General features: G+C 41.6%; 1 long non-coding RNA gene across 1 annotated transcript in view; it reads left to right on the forward strand.

The window, feature by feature from the left end:
* The first annotated feature begins 1,337 nt into the window (after positions 1-1,337).
* LOC309344027 overlaps positions 1,338-18,979 on the forward strand; it is a 347,184-nt gene continuing 329,542 nt past the window's right edge. Inside the window, exon 1 of the long non-coding RNA XR_014157555.1 lies at positions 1,338-1,475. This is a non-coding gene — a long non-coding RNA (uncharacterized lncRNA). The remainder of the gene's footprint in view (positions 1,476-18,979) is intronic.

Genomic DNA, 18,979 nt, shown 5'->3' on the forward strand with positions numbered 1-18,979 from the left:
CCTTTCTTGCTTTAATCTTGTACCTCAGCGCACCACGGCACATCTTCCAATTTTCCATCAGATTCACAAAGCAGTACCCTGTGAAGTCCATCTATCAGAGTCACAAAGTAGAAAATACAGACATGAACTAACTCAGTTTATAATAATGCAGCACCCTTTCCTTTTGATGTAGCTTTGTTTTGCAGGTCAAGAAAGAATTGCCTTATTATTTGGCAGTCAAGGGAAAATAAAATGATTTCCCACAACTGAAGTGTTTCTCCAGTTAAAATACCATTGGAGGAATAAATAACCTCACATTTCTCTACATTCAAGTGCGCTAGCAGAGTAGTAAAGAATGCCCTCTTTACATGCCCATATTGGCTCACTTAGCGAAATATTATGAGCAGCTTTGGAGGTAATTAAGGGCCCCAAAATTAAAAGACGCCTGCTTCTTGGGAGAAAAGCAATGACAAACCTAGACAGCATCTTAAAAAGTAGAGGCATAACCTTGCCAACAAAGGTCCGTATAGTAAAAGCTATGGTTTTCCCAGTAGTGATGTATGGAAGTGAGAGATGGACCATAAAGAAGGCTGATCGCCGAAGAATTGAATTATGGTGCTGGAGGAGACTCTTGACTGCAAGAAGATCAAACCTATCCATTCTTAAGGAAATCAGCCCTGAGTACTCACTGGAAGGACAGATCCTGAAACTGCGGCTCCAATACTTTGGCCACCTCATGAGAAGAGAAGACTCCCTGGAAAAGACCCTGATGTTGGGAAAGATGGCGGGCACAAGGAGAAGGGGACGACAGAAGACGAGATGGTTGGATAGTGTTCTCAAAGCTACCAGCATGAGTTTGACCAAACTGCGGGAGGCAGTGGAAGACAGGAGTGCCTGGCATGCTCTGGTCCATGGGGTTACGAAGAGTCGGACATGACTAAACGACTAAACAACAACAACAAGGGTCCCTGAAGAATCTTGTAGGAAGCGATCCCAATCCACAGACACACCTAGAGAAACTAAGAGCCTGGCTAATTTTCACTTCTCAGCACAGCAACATGGGATACAGCACCATCATAAGGTGAGTTTCCCTGCTCTCAACACCAACAACCATTGGTGAAGAGCAGCTGGGGCACAGATACAGTACTATGAATAAACAAGGCAATCAGGGGAGTAATTCAACAGCAACTGCTATGATCACAGTGACTTAAGTGAGGGATCCTGCTGTGGTCTGTATAATAATTGCCTGGTTCATTTCACCAGAGTGCAAAACAGAGTGGAGAGAGAAATATTGTAGGAACAATATGAGAATCATAACAACAGAACCTCACTCTGGAAAGCTTACAAGTCCAAAGAATTACTGATGAAAGAAGAATGGCAGATGAAATTGATGGACTGTGCAGAACTGGATAAATTAACAGGAAGGATTCGAAACCTACGGGACCAGAGATTCTTAGAAGACTGGAGTAAATATACAAACTATTTGAAAAGTAATAGTAATTAACAGATTACGCTAGTAGGACTGCAAGAAGTTTTGTAAGGAGGGCTATTTGAAATATTGCAAGGAAGACTATGAGGAGAACTATTAGTTAATGATAATTAAGAGTAATAGAGAAATTAAGAAATGCAGCATAAGTGATAAAGAATGGAAAATCATCAGAGGTGTTGACGGAAGTCTAAAACATAGTATAAGATAAGAATTTATGTTATATGATTGTTGGAAACGATATGTTTAAAAAAACAATAAAAATGTGTGTGTGTGTGTGTGTATATATATATATATATATATATATATATATATATATATATGAAAGCTTACAAGTCCATACCCTCCAACATTTCTCCAATGAAAATAAGGACATCCTAAGCGGAAGCAGGACATTCTGTGATCAAATCAGAAACTGGGATGGCTTTTGTAAATCCAGGTCTGTTCCTGGAAAACATTGAGGGTATGGATTTCAATCAAATGATGCAAAACTCTGGGTGGGTATACTTATACTTGTTGAATGTGGTGATTCAAATGTCTTGCACAGTATTTTTTTTGGGGGGGGGTTTGAAGGAAATCCTAATTTATCCAAGGGTACTTCCCATGTAGGCATCTCAGGCTGACCCAGGCGGCAACATGTTTACAGAAGCAAGCTGTGCTGTTATGCCCTACATTGGGACTACAACTCCCATCATCCCTGACCACTGGTCCTACATCTGGAGGGCTGAGTTTGGAAATGCCTGCCTTACAGCATCAACAGACCCATGCCAAGGGCTTCATGACGCGAGTTATGCACAGGGAGGGGCATGAAATGTTGAGATAGGAAAGTGGGGTGTCTGTTAAAGGGAGACTGTTGGACCAGGGACTGCAAGAAAACAAAGCCTTAGAGAGGAGAGGAGGGAAGCAGCAGAGTGAGATTGCTGAAGAGAGGGACCCAAGGAAGAAGGGAAAGAAGGGAAGGGAAGGGAAGGTGATGTGAATTTTGATCATAACTATGGCGTCCAACTTAAGATGGCTTCTAAAGGGGCTTAGAAAGATTTGTGGAGGATAAGATGGGCAGTGGCACAGGCTGCTGGTCATTATGGCTTTATTAGCTCCGGGATCAGAGAGGCCTGTGAATGCCAGCTGCCAGGAATGAGAAGCAGAAGAGTTCTCATAGGCATCTGATTGGACATGGTTGAAATAGACAGGTGTTTGGTCTGATTCATAAGGGGGCAGGTGTCTCTTTCATTCTTACTGCTGATTTCTTACTGCTTTCTTCTTCTAACCAAAGATGAGAAGATTTAAATGGGAGGAAGGAGCGTTCCAAAGAAGAATGTATTTTCTTGTAGCACAGATGATAAAGATCTGGAAACCAACCCTTATGAAGAATGGTTGAGGGATTTGGGTATGTTTAACCTGGAAAAGGGACGCGGGTGGCGCTGTAGTCTAAACCACAGAGCCTAGGGCTTTCCGATCGGAAGGTCGGCGGTTCGAATCCCCGTGATGGGGTGAGCTCCCATTGCTCGGTCCCTGCTCCTGCCAGCCTAGCAGTTCGAAAGCACGTCAAAGTACAAGTAGTTAAATAGGTACCGCTCCGGCAGAAAGATAAATGGCGTTTCCGTGTGCTGCTCTGGTTCGACAGAAGCGTCTTAGTCATGCTGGCCACATGACCCGGAAGCTGTATGCCAGCTCCCTCAGCCAGTAAAGCGAGATGAGCGCCACAACCCCAGAGTCGTCTGCGACTGGACCTAACGGTCAGGAGTCCCTTTACCTTTACTTTAACCTGGAAAAGAGGAGACAGAGGTGATAGCCATCTTCAAAAGGGTTAATAGCAACAGGTGTTGGAGTTTTTTTTAAGTATCATGTTTTTCTCAGAAAGGGTAAATCCCAATGAAAGGGAGTAAAATAGTGACTGGCATTTTAATGGCATCAGTTTCGTGTGGGTGCCACACACAAAAATATATGCACACATGAGAAACACTGGTTCCACAATAAACACCTGTCTAGAAGCATGCTTAGATTCTAGCCAAACCAAATGACAAAAGCTGAAATATAAACAGTTAACAAGTACTTAGGCACTCACCTCCCAGAACAGGTACATTTAGCATCTTGTCTAGAGGCTTCAAAACACTGCATTAATATTAAAGACCTAATTTCAGCATCAATTAAATTTTGGAGTGGGAAAAAGACATATGAGATCCACCAATATCATTTTAATTACAGTTGCAAACACAAAATGACTGCATTACAACTACAATGCAATTAAAAGTGAGCAGAAGCAAAATGTAATAATGAGAATAATTTAATGGGGTGTTCTTAGATGGTTACAGTGGTCTATAAACCTTGCAGCCTTAGAGTGCTCTCAAAGGGAACTGGAAAAAATTAAAATAACCCCCAAGCAATGACTGCAGGATGAAACCTATAGACTATGGGCGTAGCCAGGATTTAGGGGCGAGCAGGATTTATGGGGGTCAGAACCGAGCTGACTGCAATGTGATTGGTCAGATAGCGAAGTATTTTTATTTATTTACTTGATTTAGTGGTGGAAGCTGCCCCCCCCAGCCCCCTCTGGATTTGTCCATGACAGTACCCAGTGCTTTTCTCTGGGGGGGGGACGCAGGGGTACACACACCCCTAAACATTTTGTGGATCTAACAGGAGAAGAAACTAATTTTTAATTGTTTTTTCTCTAGCACAGTGAATGTAATATGAGATAATGCACGTTCTTTGTACTTTGTCTATTTACTGTATTTATTTTTCCCAATTTGAACTATAAAATGGTGATTTTCTTGAGTCAAAATGAAAGTACCCCTAAACATTTTTTTGGAAAAAAAGCACTGACAGTACCCATTTTGTTTGCATATGTTCTTAACATATAATGTTTACAAATGGCTGAAATGACCCCATGGAAAATAGCCAAATAGATTTCTCAACTAAATAACTTGTGGAGGCACCTGAACCTGTGACATTTAAAATTAATATGTCTGAAATGTGTGCGTATGCCTATGCCTCCATTTTGTTATCTCTGGGTGAGTGCTTGATAATTGTGTATTTTTGTTGTTTGAGCTACTGTCAGCTGCTGGGATAATTGAAGGGGCCAATAATGGCATTGACTGAGAGTGCCATTCCAGCTTCAACTGGTGTGTTCTTTCCTGGGGCGGAGCCTGGCCATAATTGGGCATAATCATTCATTTACAATCAGTCCTTCTCACTTTTCAGGTTCACATCTAGAACTGGAACAAGAGAAGTTTTTAGGGTTTTGAAAAACCTAAAGCTAGGATAATGGAAACAGTCAGAATTTAACAGCCATGCCCATCTCTCTCGCCGAATCAGTGCAAATGCATCCCCTATACCAGAGTTATTTGCATATTATTTCAGACATTTACTAAAAAGGTGAGTGTGTGAAAGCCAAGATAAGATACTGGCAATTATAACCTCAGACTCTTGAGAGTCCCATGAACTGCAAGAAGAACAAACCGATCCATTCTTAAGGAAATCAGCCCTGAGTGCTCACTGGAAGGACAGATCATGAAGCTGAGGCTCCAATACTTTGGCCACCTCATGAGAAGAGAAGACTCCCGGGAAATGACCCTGATGTTGGGAAAGATGGAGGGCACAAGGAGAAGGGGACGACAGAGGACGAGATGGTTGGATAGTGTTCTCGAAGCTACCAGCATACGTTTGACCAAATTGCAGGAGGCAGTGGAAGACAGGAGTGCCTGGCGTGCTCTGGTCCAGGGGGTCACGAAGAGTCGGACACGACTAAACAACTAAACAACAACAAAAAGACAATGTCAGTTCCTACCTATTATACTTCACTCTTTTCCAGTGGAAAAAAACAAGCAGTGGGAAAATAGGGAAGGGGAATAAAGATTAGAAAGTGAACTACCAAAGTTTAGAAAGTATTCTTACCAAATTTTGTGATTTTAAATAGCATTTTTCTTAAATTCTCAAAGCACTTCATATTACTGCAGTAACCCTTAAAAAAACTCTGCACGGTAGTTTACTATATTATTGTTGTGCTGCGGGACATGGGAAGCATAGGAACAGTGGCTTGACTAAGATTGAAGGATAAATTCATGCAACGTCAAGCATTTATACCAGAGACTTATAGCTTAGGCTCTTAGCAACAATACACTACTGATTACCAGGGGTTGGAGACACATTAAGGTTGCAATTCTACAGCCAATTCCCTGGGTGCAAGCCCAATGGAACTCAATGGGACATACTTTCACACAGAAATGTTTAAGATTGCAGGCTAAGTTAGTTGAATTTAGACTGTTTCTACACAAAAGTACATCTCATTGAGTTAGCTGAGCATAGGTCCTATTGAAATCAATCAGGCAAAATAATAATGACTTAGGTCTCATGGATATCAATAGGAATAGAGTGGTACTGACAGGCTGGATGCAACCCAAAATTGCCATGTCCTTGGATTGTGAGATTTCCATATGAATTTTTCCTTCCTTTTAGAACCGCACCAAACTGAATTGCAACTACTGTACTTCTAATTACGTTTCGAAAGGTTTAAAAACCCTGCTTTATTTTTATGAGTTTCTGTTCCCCAACTTTATGATTTTGATAAGAATGCCTATCACATTTAACAATAAGCTTGTTTTTTATGTTAGCCGTATGTTTTGTAAAAAGAAAAAACATTATACAGTTCAGTTTATTAGTCCTGAATGGATGGAGAAAAGAAAGTTTTGGTTTTTTTAAGTGCACTTTCATTTTAACTTGTTTCCCAAGATACTGGTTTGCTTGGAGTTAGCCTTGCACTTACAAGAAAAAATGTCTTTTAGAACACATAAAGTTGAAAGACTGAGAGTAAAGTTGGTTTTGACCAGTCTACATTTTGAAATAATAAAAAAATCAAAACATATCATTCTCTCAGAAGGTCATATATTGCTTGAAGGCCAGCCAGCTCACAAACATAGCATCAGAACTGCTTTTGTTTTACAAATCTGTGCTTCGTTCCCACCCACCCCGTAAAAAGAAGGAAGGAGGGAAGGAAAGTTATGCCATTGTCATGTTTAGATTAAAAGGCAGATCAACAGATATGGAATATTGAAACTCTTCTCTGTAAACAAAACAGCATTCAACTATTATTCTCCTGTACTAGTACTGCAAAGGGGCATAACTGTGCTCACTCAGAAAAGCACTACAAAATAGCAGACTTACACCATGTACACATCATAAGAATTCTGAGCACTATAGTTTTTTAAGGGTTGATGTGAGGTGTAACTCTTGTTAGGGGTAAACAGCAGTGCCCATAATTTTTGGGTAGAAAAAGAATGGGATTCAAATGGCTTCGGATGTATTGGGCATACACAGCCTTATTCTCATCACAGCACATGGCAGGCAGCACAATAATATTGTGTTTTAGAGGCTAGGCAGGTGAAGTGGTCTCCTCAGACATTTCTCCTGTACCCTTCAGCCATTTCACCTTGTGCTGAAAGGGAGAGAGACGTTGAGTGCCACACAGCCTGCCCTTAATCCCCTAAAACACCCTTCCGTTCTCAGACAGAAACCACAGTCCCCTTGTCAATGCTGCAGTAAGATTCAGCAGTCAGCCCAGCATGTTGAAGTGAGGGTGCCCTTTGCCTCAAGAACTAAAATGTCTTGGGATGGCCTTGCAATGTGCCCCAAGCCTGTTATACAAGGCCTTCTGGATGTATAACCATAGGGTAATCATTCCCTTAGTCCCACTTTTTATACAAGTTCAGATATATGTGCTTCTTTCATTTTTATATTCCAGCGTCCATGGAACTCCCTGCCACCATAACTCAAGTGATTCTTCATGTGACTGTCAGCCATTCCCTTGGAATGCTTTTAAAAATCTTCTTTAAACTTAGACATGAGATGGATGCCAACACTGGAGACAGAATAAACTATTAACTAAGATTGTTTATTAAAGGGACATTTTGTACATAAGTGAATACTGGTAATTATTTTTGGGTCTTCATTTTTTTCCTAAAAACTCAGGAGATGTTTCAGCTGCTACTAAAAGGCTTTTACCTCAGCCCAAATTCTCCAAATTTCCACCCCAGCCACATTCCTTCACAATCTGCCTCTGATCCCAGAGCTCATCCAGTTTTACTTCTGATTGCTTGGACAAATTAACCAGTTTTAAAAACCCATAATGTAACCTTCTGTTAAGCGCTGCCTCTTAGCCCAACACAGTCACTGGTTCCTGTAATTCACTGGCAGAGTATAGTTAACACACCAGGGAAGGGTAGTTTAATATTCAGGTCTCAGCTGACTGTTTTCACCTCATCTTTCTCTCAATCTGTGCCTCATACTTCCCTCTAGGGGTGGGTGGGTAGGTGTGTGTGTGAGAGAGAGAGACTTTGAGAGGGGGGAATCACTGCAGTAAGATCTCCCTTTGACTAATGCATGTATAGTGCTAACCTAAACATGTCTACTCAGAAGAAGCAAGTCCCACACAGTGAACACTGAATGCTTGCAGTGAAAAAGTAAAATAACAATTCTGCGCCTTATTTGAAGACCCAGTTCTTGTCACAGGACTAGAGTACGTTTCTGAGCACAATTCAAAGTGTTGGTGCTGACCTTTAAAGCCCTAAAACAGCCTCGGTCCAGTATATCTGAAGGAGCGTCTCCACCCCCATCGTTCTGCCCGGACACTGAGGTCCAGCGCCAAGGGCCTTCTGGCAGTTCCCTCACTGCAAGAAGCCAAGGTTACAGGGAAACAAAGAGAGGGCCTTCTCGGTAGTGGCACCCACCCTGTGGAACACCCTCCCACCAAATGTCAAAGAGAACAACTGCTACCAGACTTTTAGAAGACATCTGAAGGCAGCCCTGTTTAGGGAAGCTTTTAATGTTTGATGCATTACTGCATTTTAATATTTTGTTGGAAGCTGCCCAGAGTGGCTGGGGAAGCCCAGCCAGATGGGCGGGGTATAAATAATAAATTATTATTATTATTATTATTATTATTATTATTATTATTAAGCACATATAACGGTGGGAGCACTTTGATACTTTCTCTATTTGGGGTTGGATTCAATCACATACCGACAAATTCTGATAGCACAATTTAAGGTCAATTTGGCATTGTGCAACAAACCCACTTCCAGATATGTTCCCAGGCAGTTTTGCAATAAGGAAAAATGCAATGGAGTTGGCGGAAATGACTGGCAGAATCCGAGACCAGGGAGAAGAGTTGGTGGATGAAGACTGGAAGAAGTTTAAAATTTATCTACAGAAACACTGTAAAATTATTGAATGTTAATGACGTCGGAATGAAACGAAGTGGTTCTAGCAATAAGGCAAGATGAAAATGTGAAGTTAGAATATGTGAGGATAAATAATTAAGGGTAAATTAAGAGGGTATGAATTTGCTGAACAAATTTTTAAATGGAATACAAAAAAGGGAGGTGTGAGGAAGTCATGAAAATAAGTAAATAAGCGATAAGATACTAGAAAGAGGGATTTTTATTTTTTATTTTTTATTTTATATCAAATTCTGTTTTTTTGTATTTTCTTTGTGTGTTCTTTGTTTACTGTTTACTGTTTTGTAATTCTTTTTTTTGTTAAAAACTTAATAAATATTATTAAAAAAGAAAAGAAAAAAAGAAAAATGCAATGGACAGTGCAGACCAGCAATTATTTGATGTGATGCTGTGTAAACTCTCCACAAAGAAATCAGTGTGAATGCTCAGCAGATAGCCCAACAAACTTTGTGCAACGAAATCAAGGTGAACACTTAACAAACAGGTCATCTGGAAGCAACCAGGTTCCCTATTAACCTCTCTTAGGAGAGTGGGACAGAGATGCAGGACAGAAGATGCAGGTGAATTTTCTACAGGGAAGGTGCTTGAAGGAGGAGTGCCACACAAGATTGACACACCCTCTAGGTTGGAGAGCAAGTGCTGCAACATCTCCCTGCTTCTAACCATACATCTAATTAGGTGTTTTTTATAAAAAAAAATGCTGTAAAGTCCCATCTGCAGATATGTGTAAATAACACTTTATACCACACAAACTCCACCTTTGTTCTAAGGAAGCCATTCCCAAGATACTTGCTGGGAACCGCAGGAACCTCTCACGCTTAAGAAATTTGTGGTGTACCTAAAGATGTGTTCAAGAAATGTAGCAGTTTTCCTTTGCTTTTAGTAAATTCTAGAGGTTTTTTTAAAAATGTGGGAAAAGGAAGACATTTCAGAAGAAGAAAAATAAGAGAGAGATCTTTAGCCAAATATGCTTTCTAGCAGTTTGAACTAGCAGTTTAAAGCAGGATGTTCTGGGAATGGAATGACCTTAAAAATCAATTTTACTTAAGTAAGCCAGCATTAGCTAGGGGCTAATTTTTCTATTCAGGTTAGCATGAAGGCCAGACCTTAGACTGACAAAAATTAAACCCCAGGTGAGATAATCGAAACCTCAAGGACCAGTCTTTATAGGTCAGCTAAGGATAATATTGGAATGCCAACAAAATGCTGTTTACATTAAGATGAGAACAAAGTTGTCAGGATGTCAGAAGTAGCCCACTGAGATTATTAACTCTTGTTCTGATGAATTAAGGAGATGTTGCCAATGGAAAGTAAGTACATATTAAAGGAAACGGTTGGCTGCAAGGTACTATTGCTCTGAGTGTGACAAATATTCTGCCCACATTATCATGAACTAGTCTGAGTCAGTGAAACAGATGAGCAGGGTTAAGAAGGGAAATTACATATGAGCCTCCTATACACTTTGGTGCTCCTGGAACAATTCCACTGCCTGGGCTATTATCAAAGATGCATACATTCTTCATTAATTGTTCACTAATGAATTATGAACCTGCTTGGCTCAACAAGGTTGCTGGATTTTTACACTCAAATTGTTGCACATTGTTCATGGATAAATCAGGTATGGGAATAAACTTCATGGAAAAATCAAGAAATAATACATCTTTCCTTTCTTCCTATAAAAATGATGAGAGCAAAGATGATCATTTTCATAGTGAGACAGCAAATATGACCATTTTTCTTGATTTGCCCATGAACAATATTCTCTGACGTGATTTGCCCATGAACAATATGTGACAGCTTTAAGAGCAGAGACAGTAAACTTTTTGAGCTAAGCAGGTCTGGGTTTAGTCCAGGGGTCAGCAAACTTTTTCAGCAGGGAGCCGGTCCACTGTACCTCAGACCTTGAGGGGGCCAGACTATATTTTTTGGGGGGGAGAAATGAACCAATTCCTATGCCCCACAAATAACCCAGAGATGCATTTTAAATAAAAGGGCACATTCTACTCATGTAAAAACACACTGATTCTTGGACTGTCCGCAGGCCGGAATTAGAAGAAGATTGGGCCGGATCCGGCCCCCGGGCCTTAGTTTGCCTATCCATGGTTTAGTCAATGCTGGGATGAGACATCACCTTGGAACCTTGTGTCCGGTGCCTTTCCCATGGGAAAAAAGATGGGGTATAAAACAAATAAATAAGAGAATTAGCTTGGAGAAGATGAATGTCTAGGACAGAATCTGTAGGATAAAGTTCCGTTCACAAAAAACTGTCTCAATCTGACCCTTTAATCATATAATTAAGCCATATTCATGTGTCTGGCACCTGGGAAAACTAACTGTAAGCTTTGCCCTGATCTCATTGGCCTTGCTGGCTGGAGCTGATGGGAGCTGGACTCCACTGTCATCAGGAACGCCACAGGTTCCCAATCTCTGCCTTACGGTACAGCCAAGAGCATGAGAAGCAGTATCAGGGCAATGGTACCACTTTTATTTTTTATATATAAATAATTTTTATTAAGTTTTCCATTTAACAATCCAATCATGTCACATTAATTAATCCAAATTATACCAATACATATAATAAAATCCAAATATTTTGCCGAATTTTTTAAAATTTTTGTTGGGGGTACCCATGCTTCGAGCTCCGTAAGGGTCCAATCATCTCATATTTCTGCTGCTTTGATGTTCATAAGTCCCACCTTCCAATCTTCTTGTTGTTATCGTTTTTCTTGTTAATAACCTCTGAGTTGTTTCCACAAGCGAGTTGAAGCAAACATTATTATATTCCTGTGTGGATTTTCACGCTGATCCAAAAGTCCTATTCGGGCAGCAGGCGCCATTTCGGCAGTTCCGATGAAATACAGTCTAAGCGTCTGCTCATTAATTTTCCCAGACCAGTTGCTCCATAAATCAGCCTTTCCAGGGGAGTTCTTGCAAGATCAAACGTAGAATTTAGACATGATAACAGAACAATGGCTCTCCTCCCCCTGTGACTGTAAATCTCGCAACAAAGTCTGTCTCATAATGGCGGATCCCGATTAGAAGTGCGTCACCCAAAAGCCTTTCATTTCATTTCCAGATCTTCCGCAAAACAAAGCCTTTAGTTAATATTTTTATTTCCACACAGTTTATTTTACAGTCTCACTTGCTATCAATCATGTGGCGGTTCTTCTAGGGGAGGGATTGTTAGGTAAATCATATTGAAGAAGAGAAAAGTCCCCCCCCCGGCAATGGTACCACTTTTAAGGATAAGCTGATCTTTTTCCCACATAGTCCCCATTGCCCTCAACCCTCCGCAGTTTCCCAGTTGTGTCACATAGAATATGGAAGAGAATGAGTGAAAGGTCAGGTGCCCAGTGTGGGAAGACAGCCATAGAAGCATAGAAGAGTTGAAAAGGGTCATCTGGTCTAACCAAAGCATCCATGACAATGGCCATCCGACCTCTGCTTAAAACCTCCAAGGAGCGAGAGTCCACAACCTCCCATATCACTGTTATACAGCTCTTACTGTCAGAAAGTCCTTCCTTATCTCCTTTCTTGTTGATTTGGCTTGTTACTGTAACTTTCTGTAAAGCTGAAATTTAAAGGTCTTCAGAGTTAAAGGGGAAAGAGATTTAATCAGCTGCCACACAGAGGCACCTGTTGCAAAACTGGGTGTGGGGTAAACACGGCAGGAATTGGGGAAACAGATGTTTCTCAAAAAGAGAAAATGCAGCTTTCTGTAGTCAGACAGACAATAGAGAAATTCCAGGTGCAGAGATCCAGGACTCCCCATGAAGATTCATGACTAGGGAACTTGTAAAAGGAACTTCTCCATAGCAGGACCTCAATTCTGGAACAAACCTACCCTTCCTTGTTGGAATTTTGACATCAGCTAAAGGATCTGTGGATTGGATTGCTGTTATTTTATGAATGTTTAAATTCTGTATTTATTTTCATCATCAATGCAATTTTGTTGCCTATCATTTGCCGTGCATTGTCCTGGGCTCTGTGGCAGGGTGAGTGATTTATAATTATAAATTATTATTACTGGGAGGAGGAGAAAAATCATATTGTGGGTTTGCTTCATTAAAAGGGACACTTTATAAAGCCACCAGAGAAACATATGGCGTTCTCAATTACTCCTCAACAACTATATTATGCATATTGCAGCTGGACTTCTGCAACACTATTCTGTTCACAAGTGATTTTCCTTGAAGAAGTTCAAAACTGCATTCCAGAAGTACACAAAATTTTCCTTATGAACAAAAAGATATATGCATGAACTACTTCTTAGAGCGGAATCGGGTGGAAAAAAAATTAAAGAGGGATACCTGCAATGTATTGAGGAGTTATCAAAAAGATTTTCCTTCCCCTATTTAATATCACTGTTAACAAATTACACATCTATATTCTGTTCTTTGCTAGATAAAAGGAGGGGGAATATCCAAATGCAATCCCTAGAATCAACCAGCTTAGCAAAAGACCACTGTGCCATGCCAATGAGATTTAGAAGGCTTAGATCGGCTTTTCAAAAATAATCCTGTGCATGTTAAAATTCTGTATCACAGAGCTCAGTCGATGCCGACTTCTGTTGAAACCTTCAGCCCCACTATAGACAAAGTTCATTGGAATCTGTCCCAGAAAAGAAATGGAAGTTTTTGTAGAGGAGCACAGCTTTAAACATCTGGTGGCTCCTTACATGAGAAGGACAGATGAATTATGTCCACAAAGATTAAAAAATTAAAATCATTTTCTTTGTTTTCATGTACATGCCACACAGTTTGGGGGCGGGGAGAGGTTTACACAGGTAACTGCAATTTCAGAATTTATATAATGGACTTAAGTAGGGATGGAGAAATTTGATTCAGTATGCATTTAATGCTGAATTGATCAAATTTGCCCTTTCCGAAACAATATGTGAACCAAAGCTCATCTGCCCTTCAAAATTTGCATCCATCCACATTTTGCAAGGCAGTTTTCTAGCCAGACAATGTTTTTAAAAATGCATATATTGGTGGAAAGTGTGCATAAAAAAAGAAGATATTAGTGGGAAATAACATAGACAAATGCATTATATTAGGGGGAAATGTCTGCATTTAAAAATGCATATAAAAATGTTTGTTGGGAGAAATTCACACTAAAATTCTGGTGAATTTTCATGAGGAACTTTGCAGGGGGAGGAAGTGCAGAACACTGCAAAATTCAGACAACAGATTTTTTTTTTATTGTAAAAAATAAGAGCGTGAGAAAACCAAAATTGGCAGATGGTGCCATTGCCATTGTAAGAGAACAAGGGAACTGTTCATGTTGGGTCCAGCACCTCTTTTTCTATAAAAATAGCACTGAGAAGAACAGATTCTTATGACTACAGAAGTGTCTGTGTCATTGACTGGCTGGATACAGAGGAGTGGGAACCCCCCAGGGAAAGAAGGCTCAGAGCCAGGGGATTGGTGGTCAGATGATGAAAGAGAAGGGGGAGCAGTAGAGGAGGAGCTGTTGAAAGCTGAAGAGGCAACAGGGTTTAGTGAGGCTGTGGCAGAGATCCGTCCAGATTCAGAAGGATGAGAGGAGGGGAGCCAAGAGGCAGTGATGAGGCAGGCTGCTGAAGAATCCCCCCCCTCCTGCTGTGACCAGCTCCCTGTCCCTCCCCCCAGGTCTCCCAGCACACACAGAGAATTGAGAGGGTGGAGCAAAGGGAGACAAGTTGAAGGAGTCTTATGCTGCTGAGGAAGGGATTTGAGGAGCCTTAGAGAGCAGTGGGAAGGTGGTGGTCTTCCGTCCTCACAACTGCCTCATTGGGGCAAGACTTACCGGGAAGAGTTGCTGTGATCACTCAGGGCCAGATTTAGGTTTGATGAGGCCCTAAGCTACTGAAGGTAATGGGGCCCTTTATATGTCCAGCTGTCCTTTGTCAACAACCAGTCCATGCAGAACGTAGGCACCCTATATATAGAAATGAACAAACCAGTGATATTTTAGGGAACAAGCTAACAGGTGGGGCCCGTTACTTACATCATAGGAGCCTACACAACACAAAACACTCTTGCTGTGTGTAGTTTTTATTTTATTTGTTTTTTATCTTATATTTTGGAAATGTACATCCAGTTTTCCCCCTTTAATTTTTTTGGGATCACTAGGCCTCACTATGGTCTATAGCTCAACATCAAAAAATGAAGATCATGGTCACTGGTCCCATCACCTCCTGACAAATAGAAGGGGAAGAAATGGAGGCAGTGAGAGATTTTACTTTCTTGGGCTCCATGATCACTGCAGATGGTGACAGCAGTCACGAAATTAAAAGACGCCTGCTTCTTGGGAGAAAAGCAATGACAAACCTAGACAGCATCTAAAAAGCAGAGACATCACCTTACCAACAAAGGTCCGTATAGTTAAAGCTATGGTTTTCCCAGTAGTGATGTATGGAAGTGAAAGCTGGACCATCAAGAAGGCTGATCGCCAAAGAATTGATGCTTTTGAATTATGGTGCTGGAGGAGACTCTTGAGAGTCCCATGGACTGCAAGAAGATCAAATCCATTCTTAAGGAAATTAGCCCTGAGTGCTCACTGGAAGGACAGATTGTGAAGCTGGGGCTCCAATACTTTGGCCACCTCATGAGAAGACTCCCTGGAAAAGACCCTGATGCTGGGAAAGATGGAGGGCACAAGGAGAAGGGGACGACAGAGGACGAGATGGTTGGACAGTGTTCTCGAAGCTACAAACATGAGTCTGACCAAACTGCGGGAGGCAGTGGAAGACAGGAGTGCCTGGCGTGCTCTGGTCCATGGGGTCATGAAGAGTCAGACACGACTAAACAACTAAACAACAACAACAAATCTGGCACTGGGATCACTAGGCCTGCACTGTTTTGGTTCCTTTGAATAAAGAGTTAACTTCACTGACACTGGTGTTTTTTATTGTTGACCTCCTGACAGTGAGGGAGTTTAGTCTGGCCAGTGTGTGATTGGGGCAGGTTATTTGTTGTAGCCATCAACAAGTGTTCCATTTATAACAGAGTTACTTCACTACCCACATTCCTGGCTCCTAGGCAAACGAGAAACACATCAGGGGTGGGACTTGACCCTAGTTCCAAGCTCAACAAGAAGTATTATCAAACACTGATCAATCAAATATTCTCAACCCCTCTGAGGTAGGTCACCATTATTCCCACTCTGCAGAGGAGGAATGATTATTGGTTACCTTTAAACCACAATGAGTTGACACAATTGAAATCCTGAACACAATTTAAGTGGTGGTTTCTGTACACATTTCTTTTTCTAGGTGAAGAATATATTCTCGTAATGACCGAAAATTGTACTCCCCCCCCCCCAGTCTTACAGTCAGAACAAGTTCAAATGCATTAGCACTTAACAACAGAAGTTCCACAACCACCAGATGTCAATGTTAATTATGTTTTCCATCATACCACTTCGTCTCTCAAGTTGCAAGGGGAGAAGTTCAAGTTCCATTTCATGCACTTACGGAGACTTGGAGATTTCCTTCCATAGGCTCCTAGCAGCCCACATGTCATGAGAGTTTTTGATTTTCAGAGCCCACTGGTTGAGATGTGCAGGAACAGGGGGATATATTGGACAAGCAGCAAAGGTGCTAAAATAATGAAAAAGGCTTCTTTTGGGACAAGTCACTGGCAGAATCTGAGAGAAGTTAAAAACAGAATGGTAGGATCAGACAAATCCTTTAATTGCTGTTTCTCTCCATTCTTCTGTTCCTTTATTTTTCACAATCTTAAAAAAAATGCACCAAAATTCATATGCATTTCAGTGCACCCTTTTGCCCAATATACACATTTTGCCAGCAATTTCTCATCATAGAATTCACTTTTTGTATGTTATTTTCACGAATATATGCATTGCTGTGCCCACTTTCCTCTAATATGGTCTTTTTGCTGGCTGCACATAATCAGCGTTGAACTGGAGTGGGTGGTAGCAGGCATGAATCAGCACACCCACTTAACTGACAGTTTCATCACAGTCAATGACCACTTGTGAGTGCATTTGGGCCCAGAGAAGTCCAGGGAGCCAACAATAATGCTCATTTTCTTTGGGATAAAGCTGGACACAAGGCTTATGGACAATAAAACCTTACCCCTTGGGGCCAACTAGAGGGGAGTGCACATACTAAGAGACCCACCCTTCAACAATTACAGGAGTTAATCCAGCATTTGGGCTTTACCTCAAAGGTAATCTCCCTGGGTAGGGCATTTTTTTAGACACTTCTGTGATGTCATGAAGGGTCCCATACCAATGAGATACCATAAGCAGTAGGATCATAGTATTGTAGAGTTGGGAGTGACCATAAGGATCATCTAGTCCCCTGAAATGCAGGAATCTTTCACCCAACGTGGGGCTTGAACACAGAATCCTGAAGTTAAGAGTTTCATGCTGAGAGCCAGTGTGGTGTAGTGGTTAAGAGCGGTGGACTCGTAATCTGGTGAACCGGGTTCGCTTCCCTGCTCCTCCACATGCAGCTGCTGGGTGACCTTGGGCTAGTCACACTTCTTTGAAGTCTCTCAGCCCCACTCACCTCACAGTGTTTCTTGTGGGGGAGGAAGGGAAAAGGAGATTGTTAGCGCTTTGAGACTCCTTGGGGTAGTGATAAAGTAGGAAATCAAATCCAAACTCCTCCTCCTCCTCCTCCTCCTCCTCCTCCTCCTCCTCCTCCTCCTCCTCCTCCTCTTCTTCTTCTTCTTCTTCTTCCCCTCCTCCTCCTCCTCCTCCTCCCAACTGAGGTATCCTTCAGGCAACACAGTTGTGAGCTTTCGTAAAAGCTGCAATTGCTGCAGTGAGCTTTATAGATCTACTTTAAGGTAACAAGGAGGCAATCAAAATCAAAACTTTAGAGGCAGAATCTTTTAGTGGGTTCAAAGATGGCAGATAAGAAGCAGGAAAAAGAGGGAAGTATTTTAACTGAAAGAATTTCTCTCATTACTACAGTGGGGGGAAACCCTGTCATAGTTCATTCTGCAAACATTTATGGGCAGCTTTTAGACATGACAAAAAGCTGGACCAGAAACATCAAGGTGATTTCTGCGTGTTTGATTTTTGCCTTAATCCTTCACCTGTGTTATTCTCCTCTCCCAAATCTTTGACTGATAAAAGAAATGAATGCTCTTGAATATAAAGTAAAGAAAGCTAGATAGCATGAACCTCAAAATGAGAGTAGTGGCATCACTCCCAGAAATGTCTATTATCTAAGAGAGAGACACTCGCCTGGGAGCCCTCCAAGGCATCCTTCTTACTGTGTGTTCCTGGCGATGTATGCTCACAATTGTATTGGGGCACTTACATGGGATACCACTTTCAATTCCATTTGCACCTGCAGAAGATTTAAGACATTCATACAGCTTCATTTCTAGTCAGTGTGTGTCCTGTAGTTTCCTGCTGAAATCCTGTAACTTCACATACCTCAAATTTCCCAGAGTGGCTGCTTTTTGGTCCTGCTTTCATGCCCTTCCAGACAGCAAGAATGCAGTAACTTTGGGTAAGCACCACAAAAGATAAAGAGGAATGATTGGTGGATCGTCTGTTGTTGATGCACTATTAAAAGGTAAAAATGGTAAAGGACTTAAGTCCAGTCACAGACGACTCTGGGGTTGCAGCACTCATCTCACTTTCAGGCTGAGTGAGCCAGTGTTTGCCCACAGACAGTTTTCCAGGTTATGTGGCCAGCATGACTAAACCGTCTCTGGCACAACGGAACACTGTGACAGAAGCCAGAGCGCACGGAAATGCCATTTACCTTCCTGCCACAGTGGTACCTATTTATCTACTTACACTTTGACGTGCTTTCGAACTGCTAGGTTGGCAGGAGCTGGGAAAGAGCAACGGGAGCTCACCCCGTCACTGGGATTCGAACCGCCAGCCTTCTGATTGGCAAGTCCTAGGCTCTGTGGTTTAACCCACAGCACCACACGCGTCCCTGATGTCACCATTATTCAGCTAGTATTCTGAAATAATGTACCACAAAAAATCCAGCTTTTGTGAAAGATCCTTACAGTAGAAATATATCAGCTGATGTGCCTCTGTAAGGAGAGAGATCTACAGTTTGCCAGCCATTACAGAGAAGACTTTACCCCCGAAGGAAAGAGCATAAGACATGCCTCTCCTGAAGATCGTGTTGTCCTGAATAGCAGATAGGCACTCTCATCACTCCCTTGCTTTCTTTCACAGCTGTCTGACCAGGTATGGAAGTAGGAGAAAATTCTCCTCGCGTTTGACAGGATGATGCTGATAACCATTTTATCGAAGTTACCATGTGGTAAATGCCCAACTTTATTCCTCCTAC

Source organism: Podarcis erhardii, assembly GCF_964252035.2.
Source record: "Podarcis erhardii genome assembly, chromosome: 6".
Classification (NCBI taxonomy): Eukaryota; Metazoa; Chordata; class Lepidosauria; order Squamata; family Lacertidae; genus Podarcis; species Podarcis erhardii.